Raw genomic sequence first — 27,454 nt, 5'->3', positions numbered from 1 at the left:
TATTGAACATTATTATCTGTACTATTTATCATGTAACCAGGCATAAAGTAATTTTTAGGAAACCTACACCCTGTCTACATTTGGCCTATCTTTTTGTACTCAAACCGGTTTCAATTACTGGATCTGAAAATGTATTCAGCTCAATTTCTTTGAATGCACAGAGGATAAAAACAGCCAAGTATAAATATTTTTATTGGTATTAAGGATGATAAACTTTCATTTTTGATGTGGATGGTTAAAATTTAAAATCTGACCATAAAATCTGTAGTTATTGTAAAGCAATAAATATTAACTTAATAGTAATCAATAATTTAAAAAGAAACATGCCTTGGAAATATCAGTAAAATTTTCAACAGAAATTAAAAGGGAGAAAAAAAACAAAGATAAGTGGGGGGGAGTTGTTCTTGTTATTATTTAATATTTACTTTATTTTAAAGCTCTATTTGGCAGGTTCTTTGCTGTTACCTCCTGAATGCCTGTAAATTTTTTTCACTGGGAATACCTTAGGAGAGCCTAATGATCTACCTTGAAAATTTACACAGCCTATATTTAAAAACCTATAACCTCCTGCCAAGTATTGCCAAAGCTGGGTAGCATTTGGTTTTTAGTAAAAGTGAGGAATGGTGGCTGTTACTTGTTACTTTTTAATTCTTTTTAATGTGTAAGTTAATTGATGAAAAATATCATCCAACTTAAATATGAAGAATTTCAGTGACTTCCAACCTTTCTGAAGGTCATTTAGTACTTCACAGTTAATGGAGTTTGTTTTAGCAGCTACTAAAGGAAATCTGTTTTATTTGCAGATTTTAAAACTAGTTCTTGTTTTATTCAGTTTCATTGCTTTTTATGCTGTTACAGATATATTTTGTTGTTATATTTTAGTTCCCTGTAAAGTTTAAAAGCCTTCTGGTCTATAAAAAGCAGTTGTGTAATTGATAACAAAAAAGAATTAGCCTTTATAGTAGTGGAATAACTCAATGTGCATTCTAGAATAAAAGCTGAATTTTTGAGCAGGCAAGAAAGCATTATTAAATCAGTACATTGAAATTTTGAATTATTCACTACCAAAGTCATTATAGCATATGACTTTTTTATTTTTAACAAAATCATGAAGCTTAAAAATGCAAATCTAGTTTGGAGAGTCAATTAATACTACATATACTATATTTTAATCTGTGTAAGGAGTTTGGTCAAACATGAGACGAATGGCTTTTATCAGTTGATTTATTTATTTCATGCCATGGGTACTAGAGGCAAGAATGTTCAATATCCAGAGGATTTAAATAACTAAAAAAGGCTTCCTTAACATGTTGTCAAAGCAACTAGCATGCTGCAGTCTGTAGATCGTTCAGGTTACCTTTAGATTGTGTGACTTGATTAAGCTGTGGTATAGATTTTTGTGAGGGTTTAGAAGAAAACCATATTTCTTTTTATTGACTAGAATCCTATATAAATTGCATTATGAAAAATATGGTAGATGCATTGAGAGAAACCTGTTTTAAGCACAGTAATCTTATTTTGGGGTAACCAGCATTGTTGAGTACCAGTACTACATAAAGTAACGCTGGCCAATTTAGTCATTGAAATAATTTTTCCAGTTATTTTAAAGCAATTGTTCTAATGTCTCTTTATAAAATGAGGAGAAACTATATCATAGCAGATATTTGCCTATATTTTGAGTGAATTCTTATTTGGAAGCTATAGTTAGGCTAATGTGTAAAGTTGTATTACTTTTATTATAGTAGCCTGGGACTTAATTCTTAGAAACAATCTGAGCAAGATGACAGTTGAAATGGGAAGTATAATTTAGTGCTTTCACAAAAGACAGCATAATCATTTTTGAAGTTTTTCTTTTGGGTGCAAATGAATGAGGTTTGAATGCTGCCTTATGACACTAGAATCTGAGCCTAGCAGCCTTTGTTAGTGTTTGCCTTATAAAACTAAAGAAGCATGGATAAAGCTGTGTAAGTGTTGGCCGTGATCAATTGGAACTAATTAAATTTATTTGAAATGAAGAGTCTTAACTGGAAGAGAACAGCTGGAAAAACTAGGAGAAAAAAATTGGGTCTTGATTGAGACAATTTAAACCTTCACCCTGTCATTTAAAAAATATGCTGCAGCTTCTTTCTATCTCTCTCTTTTTAAAGCTAATATCTATTGATCTGCTCCACAAAGTAATGCCAATGTGCCTTGGTCAACACACATACTTGGTGTTACTTAGCATTCTATCTTTAGGTTCATCAAATTCTTTTCTTTAACCACATGTTTTAAATTACATATCATAGCTATATTGGCCATTTTGGTGGGTTAATATTGTTTTGATGTAGAAAAATATTAAAGCCTATTCCACATTTTTTATATTGTACAGTATGCAAAGAAAATGTATTTTTCAAGGAATTGTTTCAGGTTTTATAACACTCTATATATTTAAATGCTGTATAATTAATACTCTATGTTTCAACAATATTTTCTTTAAAAATCATAGTATTAAGATTATTTTTAGATTATAATTTCAGAGTCACAAGACTATCACTCTATACATGTTTTTGCTTTTACTTGTATTTTTAGCATTATAACTTAAAAGCTATATAGATATAATCAGTGTTTATCAATAATGTATTTTTATTTTCTTAATGATATTAATTGGTTATAATCCTATTAGTGGAGTAAATCTCACTAAAACCCAATATTCATAGAAAACATTTTTTTTTTTTTTGAGACAGAGTCTCGCTTTGTTGTCCAAGCTAGAGTGAGTGCCGTGGCGTCAGCCTAGCTCACAGCAACCTCAAACTCCTGGGCTCGAGAGATCCTTCTGCCTCAGCCTCCCGGGTAGCTGGGACTACAGGCATGCGCCACCATGCCCGGCTAATTTTTTTATATACATATCAGTTGGCCAATTAATTTCTTTTTATTTATAGTAGAGACGGGGTCTCGCTCTTGCTCAGGCTGGTTTTGAACTCCTGACCTTGAGAGAAAACATTTTTGATGAATCATAATCTAATTTTTTAAAGGTTGACCTTTTATGTGACTTATTTTCCTTTATGTGTCTTTCATCCTGGTAAAGTATGGAATTCTGATTGAGGATGAAGTGATACATCTTCTAAATGTTGCATTTTAAAACAACCTTCCCCTGGTTCCAGGCTGAAACGAATTTTGGCAGGGTTTCATTCACAAATGGGCATGCATGCCTTTAAGAAAGTCCTTGTATTATTCTGAAGGTCATACTTTGGTGTCCTGCCTCTTGTTCAATATAGCAAGGACACAAACTGACCATATAAAAGTGATAAAGGGTCAAGAGTCATTGACATTGTCAAAAAGGACAGCTTGATGCTAGATCAGCAGCATAGTTGACAGATTCAACTACTTAGAACAAAAGCAACAATGATATATAGATCCAAGTGGATATATTGACTATATTTTACTTTTTGATGTGTTTTTTTATAAAATTATGATTATCTACATTTTGCTAATTCATGGGCAAATATATCTCTTCCTATTTCTGATTAATAGATACTCAGAATAAATGCATTTTGCTGTTGCTATGTATTTAGTGCTGACAGAACCTATGTGTGCCTGTTTCTCTCCTTGTCCCGCCCCCAGTTGCATTCTGTAGACATACGTTTTAAGTTTAATTCTTTGCAATTGTGCATTTTACTAATGTAAACTTTTAAATTTCTGGAAGGACATCCTATTTTATGGAAATTGATGTGTAATTTTCTATAAATGTGCCTTTGTATTTTCTTGGATTGTAGAATCAAAGTTTTGTTGTTTGTTTGGTTGGTTTTTTTTTGTAGGTGGGACCCAAGAGACTATTTTATTTCACTCTCTCATTTTACAATCAAGTAAATTAATGTCATTCTTTCTTTTTTTATATATATATATTTTTAAATTTTAATATCATATAAATTTTTTAATTTTCTTCTTTTTATTTTCAATTAGCCCAACTTTTGGGTGAAAAGGATAATGTCATTCTTTCTTAAAGAACTTGTATGATATCCAGTGTCACAAAACATATATTTGACTTTTCAGAAGAGTCTATAGCGTGATTTAGCATGGAAAGATCTAGCAATAATTAAAAGTAGTAGTAATATATGTATTATTATTAATAGTAATTCTCTTAGTACTCATCCAGTCATTCATTCAATAAATGTTTTTTGAGCACTCCAGTGCCAGGCACTATTTAGGATACATTGAATAAAGTAGGCAATAACACTTGTCCTTGTGGAGCTTACGTTTTGGTGGGATGAGGCAGACAATAAATAATAATAATAAGTAAATAGATATACAGTATCTTAGAAGATGAGAAGTGCCATGAAAAGAAGAAAGAATAGAGAAGAATAAGAGAAATTAAAAGTAATATCGATCAACAACTTTCTGTATATCAAACACTTTATACTTTTACAAAATTGCTTTGAAGTAGATACTAGTATTTTTCCAGATACTGTAGTTGAGGAAACAAGCTTTGAGAGAGGTAACTTTTATAAGGTCACATACTTAACCAAATAATAGATCTGGAATTGATATGAGTCCTACTTGATTCCAAAGCTTATGGGTCTTAAGCACCACTTGGCACTTCTTCACATTCTCAGTCAAACTCCTTAAACTTTGAAAGGTTTTCATTTACTTTTGAAATGTGAGATGATGTCACAGTCTGCCTTTATTGCTTATGATGTTAGGTAATTACTTTGCTGGATATCTAATCTCATTACTTAAAATGAAAACTTGCTGTTCTAAATTTAAACCAAGACATCTCCTTTAGAAAAATATCATTGCATATTTGTTCTTTAAATTTGCAAACATTATTTTAGGACTACTGTGACATAAGACTATAAATAGAAATATGTTTTCATTAGTAAACAGTCATTTTATTGCATACATGTAAAAAAATGGAATGCTCATTGTTCTGTCTAGCTTTTTGAAGTCATCAATATAAAACTGAAACTTTAACATTTATTCATACTCCTAAGTCAGCAACTTTAGTATATTAAGATATAGCTGAAAATGACTTCTAGTCTGAGACTAAATATTGATTTATGCATTTTACTGCTTACTAATGACCCTGTTCATAGGGTGCACAAGATGTTTTTACATTTGTTCCAACTGAAAGATATGAAACTTACCCTGTTAAAAGTACAGATAAGCTCCAAAGAACAAAACATGGGACATTATATATTCAGGAACCAGAAGTACTTTCCTAGCAAAGAGTCAGAGGCTTTATAATTAGTAAACTAGAATAAGATTTCCACCTGCACTGCTTTGCCTTCCTCATTCTTTAACTTATAACTGACAATCTAAAAAGTAGTACTAGATTTATATGGATTTTAAATCCCTTGTTCTAAATTTTTATCACTATCCTTGCTTTTGACTTTAAAGTGTTAGCTTCTACAAAATATATGAGTTTACTGTAATTAAGCCTCTTGGATAATGATACATTACTAAAGCTATGGTTTATTTACTGTGCAATTTTCAAGAAAACAGATATTAAGAAAAATAAAAGTGTGGATTTTATAGTTTTCTGAGTGAAATATATTGTTTCAAATAGTTTACCTTTTACCCTCTTTTTAATCTGAGGGAAGAAATGTAAATTGAAATATTTTTTTGCCTACTATTTAATGCTTGACTTTAGTTGTATGTTGATAGGGTAAGTAGAATATTTCTAAATATGGTATTTGAACACTTAATGTAAATATTAAAATACAGTAAAAATGATGTTGTATAAGACTGATACTCATTTTCTTTTCTCAGGTTTTCTCTTTCCCTGTTCACTTTCCATGTTCTCTGGTTTTAACTACCACTTACATGCCAATGACTATCAAATCTGTATCTTTAAACTAGGCTTCTAAGTATCAGATTCACATGTCCTCCTTCTCACTGAATGTCCTATAGACACCTAAATACCAAATCCAAAAGGAGCTCATATTTCTTTCTAAAACTCATCTCCTTTTGTATTTATACCTCAGTTAAAGGCATCACTAATGGTACCATTAATCAGCCAACATCCCAAACTAGAAACTAAGGAATAATCCTGGCTTTCCCACTTTCCAACAGTACCTACATGTAGTTGGTACTAGTCCTTGTGAAGTGAGCCTCGTAAATATCTTAGTGATTTTCCTCTTCTCTGTTCCACAAAGAATAGCTAGATCCAGACTTCCATTTTTTCTTCTTTGGATCATTGCTATTCTCCTACCACTATCTCCCTGTCTTTATTCTCTTGCCCTCATCCAGATCTTGTCTTCCATTACTCTGAGAGTTTCAGAAGCCAGTTCATCACCCTCATTAACACTGCTTAATGGCTTCCATTGATTATAACACAAAATCTAAACACCTTAGCAAGATACCTAAGGTTCTTCAAGAACTGACTCCATCAGCTACTATAGTAACACTTTGTTTCCTCAGAGTACTCTGCTATTTCACAAGCCATACTTCACAGGTGCCCCTCCATCTGGCTGGAATGCTCTTAACTCTCTTACATAGTGGGGTGAAAATCTTACAGTTCCCCTTAAATCCAGCTTGAATGTCACCATCTTTATAAAGCCCTTCTGGACCCCCCTTATATAATGTCTTCCTAGTTGGTTGTTGTGTGCACTTCTGCTTTTGGAGAATACTATCATGTGGCAATAATATTTTCTGTAATATTGTTAAATGATCATTTCACTTGCTCTCTGTGAGTCGTATGTGGGCATGTGACTTTTACTTATTAGTATTTCTAGCACTAGAATAGTGCTCTGGTATGTAGCATATATAGTTTATGTCTCCTTAACCCTCTCCCCCTATTCTTAGTGGATATTCAGTGGCTCAAAAAATGTTTGTAACAGATTGGTGAGGGAATATAGGCTTTTTTGCAGATAAATTGTCTCTTGATACTGTGAAAATGAGACTTAGAACCTATCTAAAAACATAATTAACTCTACTGAATTAGTGTTTTTCCCCCATTTAAAAGTTTATCTTTTTCTGTTGGAAAAATATGTCTTCAAAATTAGGAGAAGGATGTGATGCATAGGATAGGAAAAAAATACCTGGAACAGATGTGTTTTGTAACTTAAATCTTAATGAGTGGGTAGAACATGGAATGTGCTATTGTGAGTTACACAAGTAGAGAACCAGACCCTTAGGACTCTCAGAGAATCTCCTTTCTGTGGTTTGCATTGACCCTTGCAGGTTTGGTAGAGAGCGGAGATGTACTTATGGATGACAGTCCTAGTTTCCTGAAAGTCTGGGAATAACTGTTTGGTTGCTGTCTCTTCTGTCATACCTTTCTTCTTTGTGTGAATGTCTCTCCCATTGCCCTGCTAGCTGTGCCACTTCATTTCCGGGTTCAGTTCTGTCAATGGAAGCCAACGTTTCTTGTGGTTTTCCTAGACCTGAAGATATCAGTGTAAGCATTGTCTAAGAGATCCTCTGGGGCTTGGTGGCCCACCACAGGAGAAGCAAGGTGGTTTATATGGAGGAAAGATGGGGAAGTGAGGAGATACTCATAGGAAGGAAAGACATGCACAGTTTTTCTAAGAGGCCTGACATTGAAACACAGGCTATTTGTTAGGGTGTGGAATTTTATATGTGGGCTGAGAAAGCTTTCTCACACAGTGATTAGGATAGAAAGAAGTACAAGGTTTATTTGACTCTCTCTCTCTTTGAGAGAGAGGGAACAGCACCAGAAAATAGAGAGAGGTGCTGGCTCTGAGACTAAACAACTCTGAGTCTTTATTAAGGCAGGCTGAAGGAGGGGTAGGGGGAAATTTATGATTGTAGCCCAATTAGCAGAAGACAGCTGAGAAACTCCTGAGTTTGTCTTTTCCTGTCTCTCACATAGCAGGTTGATAACAGAAGCGGCAGCAAAGTTGTTGTACGTGTTCTTGATTTTTTTCTCTGTGAGGCTGACTTTATCTGAGTCCTTGCAATCTGGATTTTTGGCAGGAACTGAGACAGAGAGTTGGAGTTGGGGGATAGCAACCCAATGTCCGCTTAGGGCTCTTTGAGGCTATGAAAATAAAAAACTTATAACAAGATAACGAGTTAGGCCACAGGTGTTTTAATCAAACTAAGGGTAGTTATGCTGTGAGTTTTTTTCTTTAAAGGGGCATTTATGTGCTATGAGTTTATTTCTCTTACTTTATGTTGGATGGTTTATTTTCCTCTGCTAGATAGGTTATTATAGTAAGACTACCTTTCACTACTGAAGAATGAGACTACTGTGCACTTATATTGTGTTCCTGTGGGTGGATGTATTCAGTTATTTAGCACTGAGGACACTTGCTTTTTATTGTCCATTGAAAACTTTAAATTACACACAAAGATTTAATGTGTTCAAGTTTATTTGTTTAAAAGCCTGGCATGGGGAAACTTGCCTAAGAAAAAGTTGAAAAGAAAAAGAGGAAAGAGTACAAGGACAAAAGATAGCTAATAAATACTATTTGAATGTTCAGTTTATTTTTGAACAATTTTTTAGGGCTTTATAAATGAGGACTCTACTTAATGTATTTTGACAAAGGAAATTTGTGTATTTAATTAAATACCATAAAGTATCAGAGCTGCTATAAACATAAATTATTTTAATCAACTGTTGTTTTGGCACCAAATCTTTCATAATAATAATTTCCAATAAGGGTACAGTTATTTTTTTAATGTATATGTAAAGGGTGTTTGCATGTAATACTTTTGCAAGAGATTCAGCAAATAAATAGCAATTAACACCATCTTAGCAAATTCACATAAAAGTACATTTAAAAATCAGGGATCCTAACGACTCACTAGCATTTATTTAGTGCCTAATATGTGTCGAGCTGTGCTCTGTGCTCTTTTTAAGCCTCACAGCAATTCATGTGTAAGTCCTTATTATCACTTTCATTTTATAAGAGAGGAAAATGAGGTGCAGAAAGTTAACTTGATACATAAAGCCCACAAATAGAAATGGCAGGCTTGGCGCGGTGGCTCACGCCTGTAATCCTAGCTCTCTGGGAGGCCGAGGCGGGAGGATTGCTCCAGGTCAGGAGTTCGAAACCAGCAAGAGCAAGACCCCGTCTCTACTATAAATAGAAAGAAATTAGCTGGTCAACTAAAAATATATAGAAAAAATTGGCTGGGCATGGTGGCGCATGCCTGTAGTCCCAGCTACTTGGGAGGCTGAGGCAGGAGGATTGCTTGAGCCCAGGAGTTTGAGGTTGCTGTGAGCTAGGCTGATGCCATGGCACTCACTCTAGCCTGGGCAACAAAGCGAGACTCTGTCTTAAAAAAAAAAAGAGCGAGAACTCGTCTGTACTAAAAAAAAAATAGAAAGAAATTAATTGGCCAACTAAAAATATACAGAAAAAAGAAAAGAAATGGCAAAGTCAGGATTTGATCTTGTGCTTGTCAATGGAAGTAATGTATTCACAATCAGGTCATTTAAAAACCTTACAATAGCCCTCCTAAATATGCACTCAAATAAAAAAAAATCTTACAAGAGTAAAAAAGAAACAAATGTACTCATTATGGCATATCATTTTCTTTTTGTGTGATATAGAAACTTCTATTTTAATTTTTAGTCTAGTTTAACTTTTTATTTAGTGCAAGGAAATATTTAAAATGTGAAGAAAATGCTTTTATTTTCTTAAAAGATAAACATAAATATTCAGCATATATAGATAATTTTATATATTTTATAGATAAATTAGAATTTTTATTTTATGTTCATATGAAATCACACACACAAAACCACATAAATACACCAACACACAGAATTACATCACAAAGCTTTAAGGTTTGATTTTCACATTTAATGTTATAAATTTCTTTTGCTAAATTTTGACCAAATAGGAAAAAAGCAGAAATACTTAATTGAATAAGAATGTAGGAGCTGTATTAAGCAATTGGGGGTGGAAGGTGCTTTCCTGTGAGTGAATAACCTTCAGGATGAACTTAAAGTTTGGCCTTTTGTGAGCTGTGTGATAATACCTCATGGATAAGAATGAATTGCATTAGATTGTGGCACACTATTATATATCTGTATATTACATGAATTGCCCTTATAATTGATATCAAACTCATATGACCAAAAGTTGTAATTCACAAAAGTAATGACAACAATGTCTCATAATTCACAGACTTTCTGTCATACCTATGAATGATTTCTTTTACTGTGCAAACCATGTTAAAGGGGAAAAACAGGTTTTAAAATGGATGTCAGGTTTTGAAGAGTCCTTCTTCCTGATACTTCATGGTCATTTTTAATACAGAAAAAGATAATTAAATTTACTAGCATCCTTAAGTTTTCTCGTGGTTTCCTGGATTAAAATCAATTGCCAACCATAAAGCCTTTTAGTGTTAATTTGTAATTTAAAATCACAAACGAAAGGTAATATTTAGCATTTAAAGTAGAGATAATCATGAACCTGAATGTGTTTTTTTCTCATGTGATATACCAGATAAAGGAGACCTTCCTCCTATGTAGGATAAAAAAATTAAGTGAGAACATTTTCTCTTTTTTTTTTTCTTTGTTACAACTATCCTAAATAAAGATGGATGGATTAAATTTAACTTAAAAGGATTCAGGGACTCTGAACCATCTACTCTCTGTTTGCCCTTTTTATGTATGTATTATGTTTTTCAGTGTGGTTAGTACCACTGAAAAGAAGTATGAAGAATATTCAATTTTATTCAATAAAAACATTAATTAAGTACCTTATATCTTCTATCAGCAAATTTTATGGAGGATTTAATAAAATAAGCCTCTAGTTGAGAAGCTGATGGTCAAATTTTAGATATAGGGTGTATATTCACACACGCCTGCATGTACATGCACACACGACATACAGATGCATGTAATAGACTTTAGATAGGAGAATTGAGAGCAGGGCATTATATAAGTGGTAAGCTTGCATTTGTGGCAGATGTGAAGAGACATGGGAAAAGCTTTTGGACTCAGACTTAAAAACAAATGATCTGTGGAGGGCATGAGAATGGACTTGCAGGAGCTCGCAGACTGGCTGTGTCATCAAGGGCTAAGGGTCAACTATCAGGTCAGGCATGTTAGTTTGGAAAGTAGCTGATTTTACCATCTGTATTGTATATTACTTTAAAACAGCGTTTATTATTAAACAGAGAAGGGATAAAAAATGTTGAAGGAATGTATTGGCTACATGCCTGATATGCTTAATTCCACTGCCATGGTTTTTCTTTTCATTCAACAGACATTTCTGAGCACCTGCTAGGTATTGAGTACTTACTCAAAACTGAGTATAGAGTTTATGCTCCAAAGGCCAAGACTGATGACTGGTTGTGTTTATTATTTGTTGGGACATTTATACCTGAAGAACTGCTATTCTTGGAGGCTTAATAAACTCATGTTACTATGATATAAAACTCATGTTATATGTATAGGTGCCTCTATGGATTTCTGATAGAATTCATAGAAATGGAAAATGAAATAGATTCAAATAAGCTGGGTGGAAAGCTGGTCTGCAATAGTAAATATATAATTAGAATATTTTAAAATAAGTCCATTATAAGGGTCTGGCATCTCATGGTCTTCAAATCTCAGCTTCCTTACTTGTTCATTGTATGGCCTTATGTGAGTTGTTTGACTATCCTAAGCCTCAGTTATCTCACCTGAAATAAGGAGATAATGAGATTGTTGTATTAGATGATGCATGGACTCTTCTTAGCGAAAGAACTGGCACATAGTAAGTATTCAGTAACTGCTATGCACCTCTTTCTTCCCTTGCCCTCCCCTCTTTGCCACCCTCATCCTTAAGTGATTTGCTTTAATAAATAGAATAAATGGTTTGTAACTAACTTGTAATCATTTATGACTCGATGGTATTCATATTCATTCCAGGCAGTGTGACCCTTCCTTTTAAGAATATAAACTTGCTAGAAAATTTATACTTTACAGATCAAGAAATAAGCCACATCCAAACCTACATCCAGATTTTGAGAAATTTCTAAAAGTTGGCTCATGAAACATTGATGAATTATATTTTCTTAAATATTTTTGTATTGGCTTCTTTTATTACATTTATTATCTGAACTTAACTTGGTCAATAAGGATGAGTCATTTGAAATAGAAATAAGGACAGCCTTAAAAGAAAAGTAGTTAAGAGTTAGGTTGTACCTTCAGGCCTGAGTTCAGCCAGTGGTGATCAGTGAGGAGCAGGAAGGAGATAATAGAGACAGGCTTTCTGAATATTCTGGTATGGTCATGTGTTTGACAGTCACTGCTAGACTTAGGAAAACGTGTTAAAAAATCTCAGACAAGATGGATATGGTCCCTAGAGGAAGACACCTTAAAAGACAGTTAAAACCTGAAGGATAGTCCAGGCATGGTGGCTCACACCTGTAATCCTAGCACTCTGGGAGGCCGAGGCAGCAGATTGCTTGAGGTTAGGAGTTCGAAACCAGCCTGAGCAAGAGCGAGACCCCGTTTCTACTATAAATAGAAAGAAATTAATTGACCAACTAAAAATATATATACAAAAAAATTAGCCGGGCATGGTGGCGCATGCCTGTAGTCCCAGCTACTCAGGAGGCTGAGGCAGGAGGATTGTTTGAGCCCAGGAGTTTGAGGTTACTGTGAGCTAGGCTGACACCACAGCACTCACTCTAGCCTGGGCAACAAAGCAAGACTCTGTCTCAAAAAAAAAAAACCAATACCTGAAGGATAAAAGAGGATCTTCACCATACTTTCAGTAATAGTCTTGCCAAGAAAGAAAAAGGGAAAACATTTAGTGCAACTCTCATACTTGTGAAGAATGCTTTCTTACTAGCTCAGTTTTTAAAAGGATATGTTCAAATGTACCAAACCAAATATCAACTAAGTGTGAGAGCAGAATTTAGACATTTTCAGAAATGCAAGATATTAAAAAAACATACCTCTCATGTCTTTTCTCAGGATCTAGTGGAGGATGTGCTCCACCAAAATAAGGGAGTAAACCAGGAAAGAGGAAGCCTGGGATCAGTGATCCAGATAACTGAGCTTATAAAATCTGTCTCACTCTTTGATGCTTTCAGACCCCATCGCACTGTTGTGTTAGGCAGCACATGTTAGGAGTGTGACCCCCAGGAATCCGGCCACCCTGAGGTTTGCTTGGAAGAGAGATATGGGAGATAAGCATTTGTGCTGCCAAGTCCAGCAGCCAGGTGGAGAGTCTCAATGAATGACTGGATTGATTTTACTAAGGTTTCTTCACATGCATCAAATTGTATTCCAAATATTTGGCAAGATCTATTTCACCCTCCAGACTGGGCTTGATTTCTGCTCCCTAGTCTGCTCCCCTACATTCCAGATTTATACCCCTAGGTGAGAATGTGGGAGTTATTGAAATACAAAAAAACTCAAGTAAATATCAAGAAAAGACAGGTATTAACTGGAATGAGGAAAAAAAAGTAGTGCTGAAAAAGTTACCACAAATCACATGATTGAGCTGTGAAGAACAAGCACAGATCATGAAAATGGAAACATTGATTATGATGTAATTTTAATAAGAACTATGATACAGTAGATTGAAAGGCAGAGGGGTAAGAAGGCAGGAGACAGAAAGAGTGTGTGTGAATGTGATATGTATATGTGTGATCTGTGCAAGTTGTGTATATGTGAAAGACAGCCCAATTCTCCTTGATATTAGCACAGAATCATAAGTTTAAAGATAGATAAGCCTAAAACTGAAAAATTAGAAAATAACAACACAAGATTTTCTAAGAGAGTAGAAAGTGATGGTTTTGCAGAGTGGAAAATGGCCATGGGGCAGGGGGACTGCTGCTTTTTTATACCAACTTGCAGAATTCTCTGACTTTTTATTTTTTTAGAGATGAGGGTCTTGCTCTGTCATCCAGGCTGGAGTGCAGTAGCGCAGTCACAGCTCACTGTAGCTTGGAACCCCTGGCAAGGGATCCTCCTGCTTCAGCCTCCCAAATATATTTGGCTTTTTGAATGATATGTCATTGGATACAATAAAAATTAAATTAAATAAATATATATAATTATATATATTTCTTAAAAAAAAAACAGATCAGAGGAGTAGATAACCAAAGGTGGTAGTGAAAGATGACATAATGTCACCAAGTCCAAGCCAGAATGAGCTGGAAGCAAGGAGAATGTGATCCTCCCTCCCTCCCTCCCTCCCTCCTTCCCATTGTTTCTTCTTAGCTCTGTTAACAAACAAGGGGAAGACAAAGAGGAGAGATACCCACTGTGATGTAGGACAGTATAGGATGGAGAGAGTGGGAGAGACATTAAACATGCTCAGTTGATCTGAGTAGAAGATTAAGGGGAACCTAGATATATTAAATTTGTTTTTCCTTATGATCTAATAAACTATATCACAGGGTAATGAAAACTTGCTGTAGTGATTAAAGAATTACTCTTGGTTGATTTTGAAAAAGTAAAGAAGAAAAGTGAAAATCTGCAGATGGACAGGTCTTTGTTTTTTATAATGTGAAAATTGGATATAAGAAGCTCTAAACTGCTTGGTATGTAGTGTCCACATATACCAGAAGTCTGCAGTGACTATTAATTATGATTTGGGGGCACTTAGAAGAATAAATGATGATCAGTAGAGGCTCCTGAGCCTTACCACACTCTTGAATTTTATCAAGTTCCACTTGCGTTGATTTTTTGTTACCATCCATCACCTAAAATAATTTTGATGTTTTGATGTAAAATGTATATGATTCATCATAAAATGACATTTATATTCTTCTGTCAGTTTTCACTACCTACAGCGCACAATGGAATGGGTCATTCTTCAGTTCATGGAAAGCTTTTTTCCTCATAATGAATTTAGATTATTTTTGAACTTGGTTCAACATTAGTTGTTACTGTCATTACTTGCACAAGCATCTATTCTAATGCCCTATTCATTATTTTCTCATGGTGAATTTGTCAAGTGACTTAGGGATTAGGGAAGAAGATTTCTGAAAAATAGGAAAAGATCTCCAAAGAAAATTTCTGCAATACAGCCCAGTTCAGCATGTCACTAATAATAATCACTACTATAGTGCAACCTCCAAATAATCTGAGTACTACACTGTGCATCTTTGTTACTTGTGATACTAAAGGTTTCTGACTCACTCATATGTATTCATGTGGAAGTTTTTGCACATTCCTTTAAACAAAATGATCTTTCAAGGGGCCTGGCTTGCTGTCATAGCACACGTTTTACTGTTCAATGTTCAGAAGGTGGTATTCATTCTGTGTGACACAGTGGTGTATCTGCCATATGCCTGTCTCTGTAGAAGCATGATCCTCAGGATAGCCAGACTGCACTTTGTACATTGACCAGGCCTGGGAGAGTCCCTGAAGGAGAACATGGTACACTGGCTGAGCATCTTTGTACTTCAAGGAATTAGCCAGGCAAGAAAAAAGGTGGGGGGGAGGGGAGACAGACTTTCTTAGAAGGCTTGGAAGGGAAAGAGAGCACAAACTGGTATAGCCATTTGGGGGAAAGTGTAGGTGGTTGATTGCGAATGTGTATAGAGTTGTGGATAGGGCCAGAACTAACAAGAGATGATGCAGAAGTGCAGGCCAGATGATAGGCTTTGTATGGATATCCCTATCCAGGAGACAACCAGGAACCGTTAAGGAGTTTTAAGTCAGGTAAGAGCATAAACTGATTTTCCATTAGTCATACTACTCTGACTATAGATGCCAAATATATTGGGGAGCAATGAGGGGCAAGTGGCGGTATGCAGTGGGCTAGATGTGAGCTGAAGAGGGCCTTAACTAAGGTAGTGCAGGAGTAGCTGAATAGATGAATACACAACATAACGAAGTTTAAGACTGTGAACTGCCTTTCTTGAAAATGGCATTTGATTACATTTATTTAAAACATTCTCATGATTTAAGGTCCTCTATGTTTATAATGAAAATAAGCTAATTGGTACCTAATATTAAATAAAACATTCCAATAAAATGAATGTTTACAGATGTTAATTGAAGTAAAATTGTTTATGTTGTATAAGTGGTTTATTATGAAATTTATAGAGAATATTTGTGTCATTTATGTGCCATATGAAAATCCTTTCTTTGCCACTTTGTCTTTTTGCTATATAGTATATATAAGTTGGAAAGAGTATATTTGTAATTTGATAGCTAGATCCCGGATTCTGGGCCATTCTTTTACTCATTGCAGGGAATTCCTTATACCATATCACTGAACATAGTTTACACACTATTAATTTTCCTGTTGTACACAATAAATTACCACAAATTAAAATACCCACATTTATTAACTCACTTTCCACAGGTCAGGGAATCTGGACCGGGATTAGCTATATCCTCTGTTCCAGGAGACACAAGGCTACAATCAAGGTGTTAGCCAGGGCTAGGTCTAATCTGAGGGTTGGGGTCCTTTTCTATTTTCAAATTCTTATTGGCAGGATTCACTTCCTTGCAGTTATAGGACTGAGGTCCTCAGCTCCTGTAGGCCATCCATGATTTCCTGCCATGTGACCCTGTCCATGAGCATTTCATATCATAGCAGCTTGCGTCTTCCAAGTCAGCACAAGACCGTTTCTGGTGGATGCCAACAAGATGGAATCTTACATATGTTGAAATCTAATTATGGGAGCACTGTACAAAGTAACCTTGTTATGGGAATGGCCTCCTGTTGCTTTGCTGTATTCCACTGGTTGGAAACAAGTCACAGATCCTGCCCTTTCTCAAGGTGGAGGTGATAAAAAGGATGTGATTCATTGGAGGTCATCTTAGGATGCTCCCACCACACACATCTGTGAAGTTAGATGGCTCACTGCTTGTACTATCATTCCTCCTATATTTTGCTTGTTTTTGGGGGGAGGTGGGGGGGGCGGATCGATCTTCCTCCATGTCTTCTCTTTGTCCTTCAACAACCTCTCATATGATTTGATTTCTAGACCCTTCCCTCTTTCATTTGTCTGTACCTACTCCAATTTGTCAGTGATATTCTTGAGAACTTTTAGTATTCCAAACAAACCATGGCTACCACGAGCAGACCAGCACAAATATCATGGAACTATTGTTTCCCTTTATCTTGGTACTATCATTCTGAAATTAAATTGGTTTTCTTTAGAAGATGTCCCATATTTTTGACTGCTACTAAATGCAAAATCACCTAAGCTGTCAGTTTTCACATGAAGTGCTATTTAATTCAAGTTCCAATTTAGAAGCAGAACTTGATATTTATCCTTTTTGATTTGTATCTCCTTGGTTTCAGCCCATCATCCAGACTGGAAATCTTCTCTCTGCCATTTCATGTATTAGTTGCTCCTTCCAGCTTTATGTCCTCTGTGAAAGTGATGAATAAGCCTTTTGTATTGTCTATGTTAACTAGTTAATTGCTGACCAGGCCCCAGTGAGACTCCTGCCACGATGGGAAGGAGCTACTCCACCTAGTCCCCATCCTTGATGTCACTCTTGGGATGGTTTCTCAACTCAGTATAAATTCACCCTTTTGCGGTGTCACCCAACTCAGATTTCTCCATGTTGTTCATAATAATACTCTAAGAGAGTTCTGTAGGTGCCTTGCTGAAATGAGAATATGTTGCATTTATGGCCAGTATAGGTTTAAAATAATGGGCTTTACATTTGTGGTATTGTGCCTAACCTAGAAGGGGGTTTAAAGGGACTTTAAATCATTCTTGGAATGCATTGAGTTTCAGTAATATTGGGGATATTTACTTTTTTTACATTAGCAACCAATAGCAGTAATCATCCTCAGGATTTTCTGGGGTCACCTAGAGAGTTATTGTCTGGATGGGTGTCACTGGTGGAGCAGATATGAGTAAGTATCTGCCCATGGGTATCAGGAAGTTACACATATCTCAACAGTGTGTAAAGCTAATTTTGCTGACTTTGCATCTGCTATGATTTTTTTTGTGACAAATATTTATTAATGAAGTATTTATGACAGTGTATACATGCTTGATTAAAAACTTAAGTCCTGTGTTACTATGTTTTTAAAGTTGACAAAAAGATATAGTAAAACAGGTAGGTATAAAATTATTAGTATACTATGTTATTTTTAAATATTACTGTAAGAACACTTTGGGACAAAAAATATGATATCCCTCTGGTATTAAAATTGTGATTCTTCTTGATACTTAGTTACTTGCAGCTGACTGTATATAATCCATTAAGTAAGTGAAGGACCTTACATATTTAAAAGCATACTTTATACTTTTCTAAGAATAATTTTTTTAAAAATGTGAGCTACTTCCTTTAAAGCTTTATGAGTTTAATTTTAATTTTAAAGATAATTAAAAGAAATAATGTGAAGATTAATTGAAAGCTTTGTGTAGTCATAGAAAATGGTCATATAGCCTACTTAAAATTTTTGATTGAGTGGCCAAAGTCAAACTTAACAGATTTTTCCTTATTCTTTAGCAACTGGAGTTGATTCTTTTTGAAGTAAAAGTGGCAGGTGCAGTCAGAGTACTTTCCTCTCATCTCTAGCCAGGATTCACCTAAAGTTTGAAGAGTGAAACTATACAACAAATGAAACCATCTGCCACTCCCAGCCAACTAGCCCCTAATGCACTGGTGGGACAATGCAGGGCCTTAGGAGTCAGCCCCTGGACAGGGACCCTGCTGGGTATCATTTCAGAGGGTTAGGGCACATCCTGTCAGCACACATTTTGGGATGTGATTCCCTCACCAGCCAGTCATATGGAGATCAAAGAAGCGCTTAATTTGCGTTTAATTACTCCTTGAAAAACCATCTACCATATCTTGCAGTAGCTATTGTATAAAAATCAACCACCTACATGCGTACCTTTTTGAAATCTGAAACAGAATTAACCTCTTCAAATGCTAAGTATAAAAATATTCTTTCCTGCATCTCTCCATCTTTTTTCAATAAAATTATCAGGAAAAGAAGATAATATGAACAAAAGGATCATTTTGGTTTACTTGATTGAATGCTTTGTAATAATTTTTGTTTTATTGAAAGAAGCCTTTCCACTAAAACTTCTAAGAAGACGATTTAGCCTATTAGTCAATGGGAATTTTTATATCAGCATATAACTTCAAATTAAAATAATTTAATAACATTTTCAGTGAGACTTTTTATTGGAATTTTAACAGGAGAGTTTTTATTAGTGTATTAAATATTTTATGAATTTTTACAGTTTAACAGAAAACTATTCGTAAGTATCTTATACTCAAAGGTGACTTCCCAGAGAGCTGTCACTGATAAACATCTGTCACACAACAAACTTGCATAAACAATTTTTCCTTTGTCAGGTTTATGAACTGACATCTGCTTGAATGACAGATGTCAGTGCAGTTAAGATGCAATTTAATTTGGGAGTGTTAATCTAAAAGAAGCATACATTTTAATCATTTGCATTTGAAAAACAAATGTGACTATTGCCATTAATATAATTGGCTCCGTCCTTGGTGAGGAAGCCAGCGTACACAGAACTGGTAACTGTTTGGATCAAGCTTTTTATGGGTATGACCTGTAAAGAGATCTCAAAATTAGTCATTGTGACCATTTTGTGAGCTATTGTGACCAGTAAGAAAAGAAGTCTATTGATTAGCAATGGCTGACATTTCAAAATAGCCATGTAGAAAAATGTTATTGGATTTATTAATGTTTCTCATCAGCTGTAATCACCAACAAATTTAAGTAAAAATGTCACAAGCTGAATCTGTTTAACAATTTGCTATTGTAAAATTTGAAACAAGTTTTATAACCTCTAATTTTGATTAGTATATTCAAAATGCCACTTTATCAAATCCCTTAGTGGACTGAAGAAAAAACATTGGGGAAATATAAGTGGAAAATAGCTTGGAAATTGGTTTAGATATTGAAGGATTTTGATTTTTTTTATTGAGGTAAAATTCACCTAACATAAATTTAATCATTTCAAAGTGAATAATTTGTTTTTAAGGACATTGAAAGCTGACATACTACTCCTCTATGACTGATGTGTGTATCAATGTAAAATGAAGAAACTAGTAAATTTCTATTCAGACAAAATTCTGCAAGAGGTATTTAAGCATCTTCATTTAATAACCAGCATTATGAACAAAAATAGGAGTGTTTCAATATTATGATAATATGCAAAAGAAAAATCTGGGTTTGCATGAATTCTAAGGAACTCAGACACTCTGCATAGAAATATATGCTAAAATTTCTGTATCGTCTTGGCTTTATCTTGTTGTCTTTTACTTTATTATACCTGAAAGCATGTTATGTGATCATTAACTAAGTTCTTAAGCATTTCATGCTAAAGCATGGGTATATAGCTCAGAAAATTTCAAGTCTAGATTCTCTGCTATTTATTGGACTGTATAAACTGACTATATAAAACTGGACCTACCGCCTTTGAATGATGAAATAGTATGAGAAAGTTATCCATAGTTTTCCTTAGCATTTTTGAATGTTCACCAATAGAATATGAATGCAAGAACTTTAAAGACTATATTTTTACCTTTTTCTAAATTTGTATATCTAATATTTATTTAATTTTGATCCTAGGGCACCTAGCAATGTGAACATCAAAATTTTCCCCATAGCAGAATGCTTTTAAAAAGTGTTTACTGACATTAACATTATTTGACATAATTATTTGACATTAATTATTTGACATTAATTTTAATTTTGGTACACATACTCAAAATTGAAAAGAAGGACACAGTCTATGCTTTGAGGTCAGACATATAGATTCTGATGAATTGGAATTAAAACAGAGTGATATTTATATACCATTCTTCATCTTAAGGAACTTAAGCCAAATGTGACACAAAATGTTTTGTATATTTAATATGTAGAACATGTTAACCATAAACATCACTTTTAAGGGTTTGAAATTTAATTAGCTTTAAATTATTGTTACTTTATAGTTAAGTATTAAATGAACTAGGATTATATGAATAAGCTAGAAATGTATAAAATGTGAAATATGTTAAAGTAAGACTTTTCTTACTTTCAAACAAAAAACCGTATATGTTTAAAGATTAGCCTTCTCTGTAATTGGCCTGCATTTATTCACATAAAAGCCTTAACTCCTTGACCATTCTCCATCTTGTTTATACTCTGCTTGTGTATCTAAGAAAGCTAAAACACAAAAGAAACCCAATTTGATTCAGCATATTATTAATCTCTTTTAATGCATGTATTTGCATTGATATATAAAAATTGTACATATTTTGTGGTACATGTGATATTTTGATACCTGCTTACAATGTGTAATGATCAAATAAGGGTTAGCATAAAATTTTTTATTGTGGAAATTTACAGCACACACCAAATTAAAGAAAATAATATAATGAGCACCCATTTATTAATTACCTATTTCAGTTGTCAATAAATAATCAATTGTTTCATCTATTTTCCCCTCCTCTGGATTATTTTAAAGCAAACTCCAGACATCATATCATTTTGTCATTAATGCTTCAGTATACATCTCTTACTATGAAGATTCTGCTTATTATCTGATTAATAAATTGACAACTATGACCCAACTATAATGTTATGATTTGAAATTAGTATATTCTTTAATATTATCTAATCTTTGGTCAATGAATTGGCATAAATTCTGTTATTAGTTAAGCTGGAATAATCTAGGTTCTTCTCAATCTCATTAGGAAGAAAATAGTATAAAGCAGAAACTATGGTGGTCAGCCACTTATCCTTTGAGTTGACAGACTGTTTATGGCATATAATTGGATATACCTGATATTATGGTTTTGTTCAGGTAGGATATTTTTAGAAAATAGGGTGAACATATGGAAATATAAAACCAAAGGGGCTTATCATAGGGTAGGAGGCTGTGTGCCTTTTTATTAAGGCATGGAGTCAGGAGAGGAAGAGGGGTTACCCTGAGACAGAAACAAAAGGAAAAGGGGAGAGATTGTGAGTAGATCTGTCTGTGACAATGACTTCAGAGGATTTCTCCAGAAAATAAAGAATTATAAAATGGAAGAACATTGGAGAAATATAGAAAATAATGAGTGTGCCAAAAGGTCAAGAGATGTGAAAGTAGAAAGGAAGAATAAAATACTTTTAAAACCAGAGTCACTGCCAATCTAAGAAAAGTAGGAACAATATTACTATAGAAGAAACATTCAGTGTTATCAAATAAAAAGTTTGAAAATAACATTAAACTAAGTACTTAATACTAACTGAACATTAAGTGTTCAGAAATATTTTGGAGAAACTTCATGTTTATAAACAACTATGTTTCCCATGTTTCTACAATTTTATTATATTTAATAAAATATGTGTTTTAGCAAACCGTAAAGTGGAAAAGACACATTGTAATTAACGGTTAGAAACAGTGGGGATGTTTTATCATGTACCTAATGTAGATGATGGGTCCTAATGGAGAAAATGTAAATTTAAAAATATCTTTCCCTTCACAAGTTACATAAATCAGTTGAATTATAATACTGCCACTAAACAGATGTTGTGTAGATGAGTTTTGTTACTTCATAACAAGAAGCATAACAAGAACCATCCATACCCAGTTGATTGGCTCTATTCCTGACATTTTAAACAGTTGAAGAGTATAATGCCATTGTTAAGAGCATAGATTCCAGAGTTAGGATGAGTATGAGTCCTGGATTTTTACATTTCTCTGTGGGTGTCTGTGCTTTTTTTTTTTTTTTTTTTTTAAGTCAGTAGCATTATGTGAGGATAAAGGAATTTCCTCCTTTTTTGATAAAAATGTTTTGTTACAGATTCAATAATTAGGTATGCTTCTACAATTAAATGTTTTTTTTTAATTTCAGACTATTAAGCAGGTACAAATGTTTTTGTTACATGGATACTTTTTACAATGCTGAAGTCAGGGCTTTTAGTGTGCCCATCACTGAAATAGTGTTCATTGTGTCTGATAGGTAGATTTTTACCCCTCCCCTTTTCCCCCTTCCCTCTTCTTGGTTTCCAATGACCTTTATGTCTCTTTGTGCCCACCTGTGCCCATTGATTAGTTCTCAATTATTAGTACATGTGGTGTTTATTTTTCCATTCCTGAGATACTTCACTTACTATAATGGTCTCCAGTTCCATCCAAGTTGCTGCAAACGACATTATTTCATTCCTTTTTATGGCTGAAAAATATTGATCACTCACCTCTTTTTCACAAGTCTGTGTTATGGAAGGAACATGTAATCATACCCAGTGCTTTGTATTTCTTGTGGAATAGCTATTTTTCCTGACTGATTCATCTTCCCTGGCCCCATGCTAGTCATCATCAACATCTTTATCCTTTTCATTTTAACATTTAATTGAAGGCTGTCTTAGTCCATTTTGTGCTACTATAGCCAAATACCTGAGCCTGGGTAATTTATAAAAAAATAGAGATTTATTTCTTACAGTTCTGGAGGCTAGAAAGTCCAAGGTTGAGGGGCCTGCACCTTGTGAGGGCCTTCTTGCTGTGTTACCCATGGTAGAAGGCAGGAGTGTAAGAGAGTTCACATGCATGTGTGCAAGGGTAGAGGCCAAACTCACCTTTTTATGAGGAACCCACTCTTGGGATAACCTGCTCCTTTGATAATGCATTAACTCATTCATGAGGGCAGAGCCCTCATGACCTAATTACCTCTTAAAGGTTTCACCTCCCAATACTGTTGCATTGGGGATTAAGTTTCCAGCACATGAACTTTGGGGAACATACTCAAACCATAACAAGGAAACAGGCCACATATCACCTCCTGAGCTCTGCACCTCCTCCCCTCTCCCTCTCCTCTCCTCTCCTCTCCTCTCCCTCTCACTCTCCCTCTCCCTCTCCCTCTCCCTCTCCCTCTCCCTCTCCCTCTTCCTCTCCCTCTCCCTCTCCTCTCCCTCTCCTCTCCCTCTCCTCTCCCTCTCCCTCTCCCTCTCCCTCTCCCTCTCCTCTCCCTCTCCTCTCCCTCTTCTCTCCCTCTCCTCTCCCTCCATGGCACCCCACCCCCCAAACCTGGGTCTATGGAATAATTGTCTTCCATGAAACAGGTCCCAGGTGCCAATAGGTAAAGGATTTAATAGATAACAGCCTATTCAAAGTTCCGATTGAAGTATGCTAAAGAGAACACCATTGATATTTTATCCCCAAGCACTTTGCCTATAAGATTCCTCTTTCTGATTTAGTCTATTTGCTATAGCCACCATTTTCTTCTTTCTGCTGGTTACTAACTTATAGTCAAGAATTCAGTCAATTTCTTAGTGATTGAGAACAATTTTTACTTTACAGTGCTCTAAAAATAGACACTATTAGAAGACTGGCTGCTAGAGTGGATGGGCCATGATTCAGATAGCATTAGGTCACATCCTATCTGTCAGTGTGTTGTTCATATTTCTCTCTTAAACACCCCCACTCTTAAACACAGTGATTAATATCAAATGCACATAGGAAACTTCTAAATTACCGTGGAAATATTTTAACATTTTAGAATAACTTTATTTGAAGATTTTTATAGCATTTAATTTGGTTATATATCTTTAGCTTTAGAGTCATGCTGTCATAGAATTATGGGGAGGGAAGAGACATTGAAGACAAAGACAGCGACATATTTGTGAGCTACTAGAAAACTACAGATATTTTAGACCAAAAAAGAATACCTGTTGCCTCCTGCTTTTCTTTCTTTTTTTTTTTTGGAATTTGATGATATTACTATAAGATTGTCAGTTTTAACCTGATGCTATAAGTAACCAGAAGCTTTAATTTGAGAAGTCATCCTATTACCTCTGGACATATGAAGAGAAGTTCATGAATTGTGATTTTGGAAGTCCCCTTTCTCAAAAAAAGCCTTATTAGTAATTTTAACTAAATGAACAACTGCCTTTTTGAGCTGTTCAGCTATTGAAGTTTGGGCATTACAGCATTTTTTAAAAAACCATGGAAGATTTTTTTATCATGGTAAAATATACATAACATAAAATTTGCCATTTTAACCATTTTTAAGTGTTCGTTTCATTGATACTAAGTACATACGTGTTGTTGTGCAACCATTGCCACCATCCTTCTCTGGAACTTTTTCATCTTCTCAAACTGAAACTTTATACATATTAAACAATACCACCTCATTCCCTACCCTCCCTCCAGCCTCTGGTAACCACCATTCCTCTTTCTGTCTTTGTGGATTTGACTAATGTACCCTGACTTCTGATGCCAGTTGCAAGCTCTAGGTTGTTTTACCCATGCTTCTGATTTCCCAGCTATAAATTGGATTTCCAGTGACTCCTTCCCTTGGTTTATTTGTTAGAGTGGCTCACAGAATTCAGGGAAACATGTTTTTACTGGTTTATTATATAGGCTATTACAAAAGGTGCAGATGAAGAGATGCATGGGGTGAGGTACAGGGAAGGGGCGAGGAGCTTCCATGCCTTCCCTGGGTGCACCACCCTGGAAACCTGCATGTATTCAGCTATCCCGAAGCTCTCCATACCCCGTCCTCTTGGACCTTTTATGGAGACTTCATTGGATAGGCTTGAGCAAAGCATGGAGAACTATGTAGTAATATGATTGGATGAAAGGCTATGATCTAATACTGATAGACTGATTTGGGAAACCCAGCAAGGCCTATCTGTTCAAATTCTTTTTGGCTTCTCTGTGCAGTATTCCTTTCACCTGAGTATGGGGCAGGACCCCTTGTGAAATGGGGGTCTTACAGACTACAGTGGGATAAGGTAGGTCAGATAATTTCTTTATGGCCAGCTCTAAGACGAAAAGGTTGGGGAAGATTCCTGCCTTGAGGAGAGATGGAGAAGGTGAAGGGAGGGAGAACAGCAGAGAGAGTGTGTTTTCTGAGTCTGTTTCTGAAGCCTAAAGCACCCCCAAATTGTTTTATAGCAAAGTCTATGGGAGTTATGAATCAGGAACTGTGGACAAAAATCAAAATGTATATGACATAATATCACAAGTAGTATATACTTAGGACTGGAATTGCTGTGTCTTAGGGTATGCAAATGATCAACTTTTTAAAATAAATTCCTATCCAAAGTGTATGAGATGCTATTGATCTACAGCCTCTCCAACACTTGACATTTAAAATTTTGCCAGTTAATAGGGTTGAAAATTATATCTCATTATGCCCTTGGTTTGTGTTTCCTTGCTTACTAATGAGTTTGAACATGTGTGTTTCCTATTCTGTGAAATGCCTCTTCAGATCTTTTGCCTATTTTTTTCATTGGATTAACCTTATAATTGTACAAGTTCTTTATATAATTTGAATACCAAGAGTTTGTCAATTATATATTTGACAATATCTTCTCTCAGTTTGTATCTTCTCTTTTCATTTTCTATAAGGTGATTTTTATGAAAATGAATTCTTAACTTTTATGTAGTTGAATTTATCCATCTTTCTTTTTAAGGATAGTGCTTTTAGGATTTTAAGAAAGTCTTCCTTGTACCATCATCTATATTTTATGTATGTAGTTATTTAAGAGACAGGGTCTCACCATGTTGTCTGTGCTGGATTCAAAACACTGGCTCAAGCGATCCTCCTGCCTCAGCTTCCTGAGTAGCTGGGATAACAAGCACACACCACTATGCCCAGCTCCCTCATCTATATTTCTATTCAAAAGTTTTGCTATAGACATGTAAAATTTTAATCCACTTGAAGTTGCTTTTGTGTATGGCGTAGAGTTTCAGTTTTATTTTTATTCATATAAATAATTTTTAATATATATATATATGCATACGTATCTGGACTTTTGGTTTTTCTGTGCCTTAGGGAAAAATTTATTCCTGCACCAGTACCATGCTGATTGACTTACTGTAGCTTCATAATTAGTCTTTCTATCCAGTAGGGCATATCTTTCCTTCTTTTCTTCAGAAGTATCTTATTCTTGGTGTTTTGTTTTTCTCTGATACATTTTACAATAAAATTAATTATTCATCACAGGCTGTGCTGGAAAACCACTGCCTTTCTACTTGTGCACCTGTTTTCTACCTTATTTTCTATGTTACTCTCTTGTTTGTCTCTTAGTATTATCACACTTTATAATTTGTGTGTATGTTTGCCTTCCTTCCATGAATGTGTGAGGTAAGGGAAGGCAGAGACCCTATCAGTCTTGTTCCCTCTTATATCCTTCATCCCACTTTGAATGAGTATGAATAGAGTAAAAGTGTTGGTTGGAACACTTTGTATACTATATAAATATATAAAACACACAAATATAGTAGATGTGCAATGAACATTTGTGACCATTGAGCACAAAGAGTTCTTTTGTTAATGCTTCTTAAAGATGATGAAGAAGAGCATCCCTTCTCCACCTGGTGTCCACTTTGTTTTATCCTGGGCAGGTAGGTCTGATGCTTAATCCTCTTCCTTCCCATGTTTCCCTTGGAAGTCACAAAGGCATTCTCTGCTGTGCCGTCTTTATATTTATGGTTTTAGTAGCATCGATTTTTGTGAGGTTTATAAGATATTTTACGAATATAAATGCAAAAGAAGTATTTTATGATAATGAATGAGAGACGAGGGAAGGAGAGAGGGTTTCCATAGTCTTTCATTGAATTTCTGCCCCTCAATGTGTGGCAATTCCTGGAATGATGGTAGTCAGTACTGATT

General features: G+C 34.9%; 1 protein-coding gene across 4 annotated transcripts in view; it reads left to right on the top strand.

The window, feature by feature from the left end:
* The window catches only part of WDR7 (WD repeat domain 7), a 315,698-nt gene that overhangs the window by 139,445 nt on the left and 148,799 nt on the right, over positions 1-27,454 (top strand). The window lies entirely within an intron of this gene.

The sequence above is a fragment of the Microcebus murinus genome, chromosome 17 (genome assembly GCF_040939455.1).
Source record: "Microcebus murinus isolate Inina chromosome 17, M.murinus_Inina_mat1.0, whole genome shotgun sequence".
Lineage (NCBI taxonomy): Eukaryota > Metazoa > Chordata > Mammalia > Primates > Cheirogaleidae > Microcebus > Microcebus murinus.
This window is presented reverse-complemented; position numbering and strand designations above follow the sequence as displayed.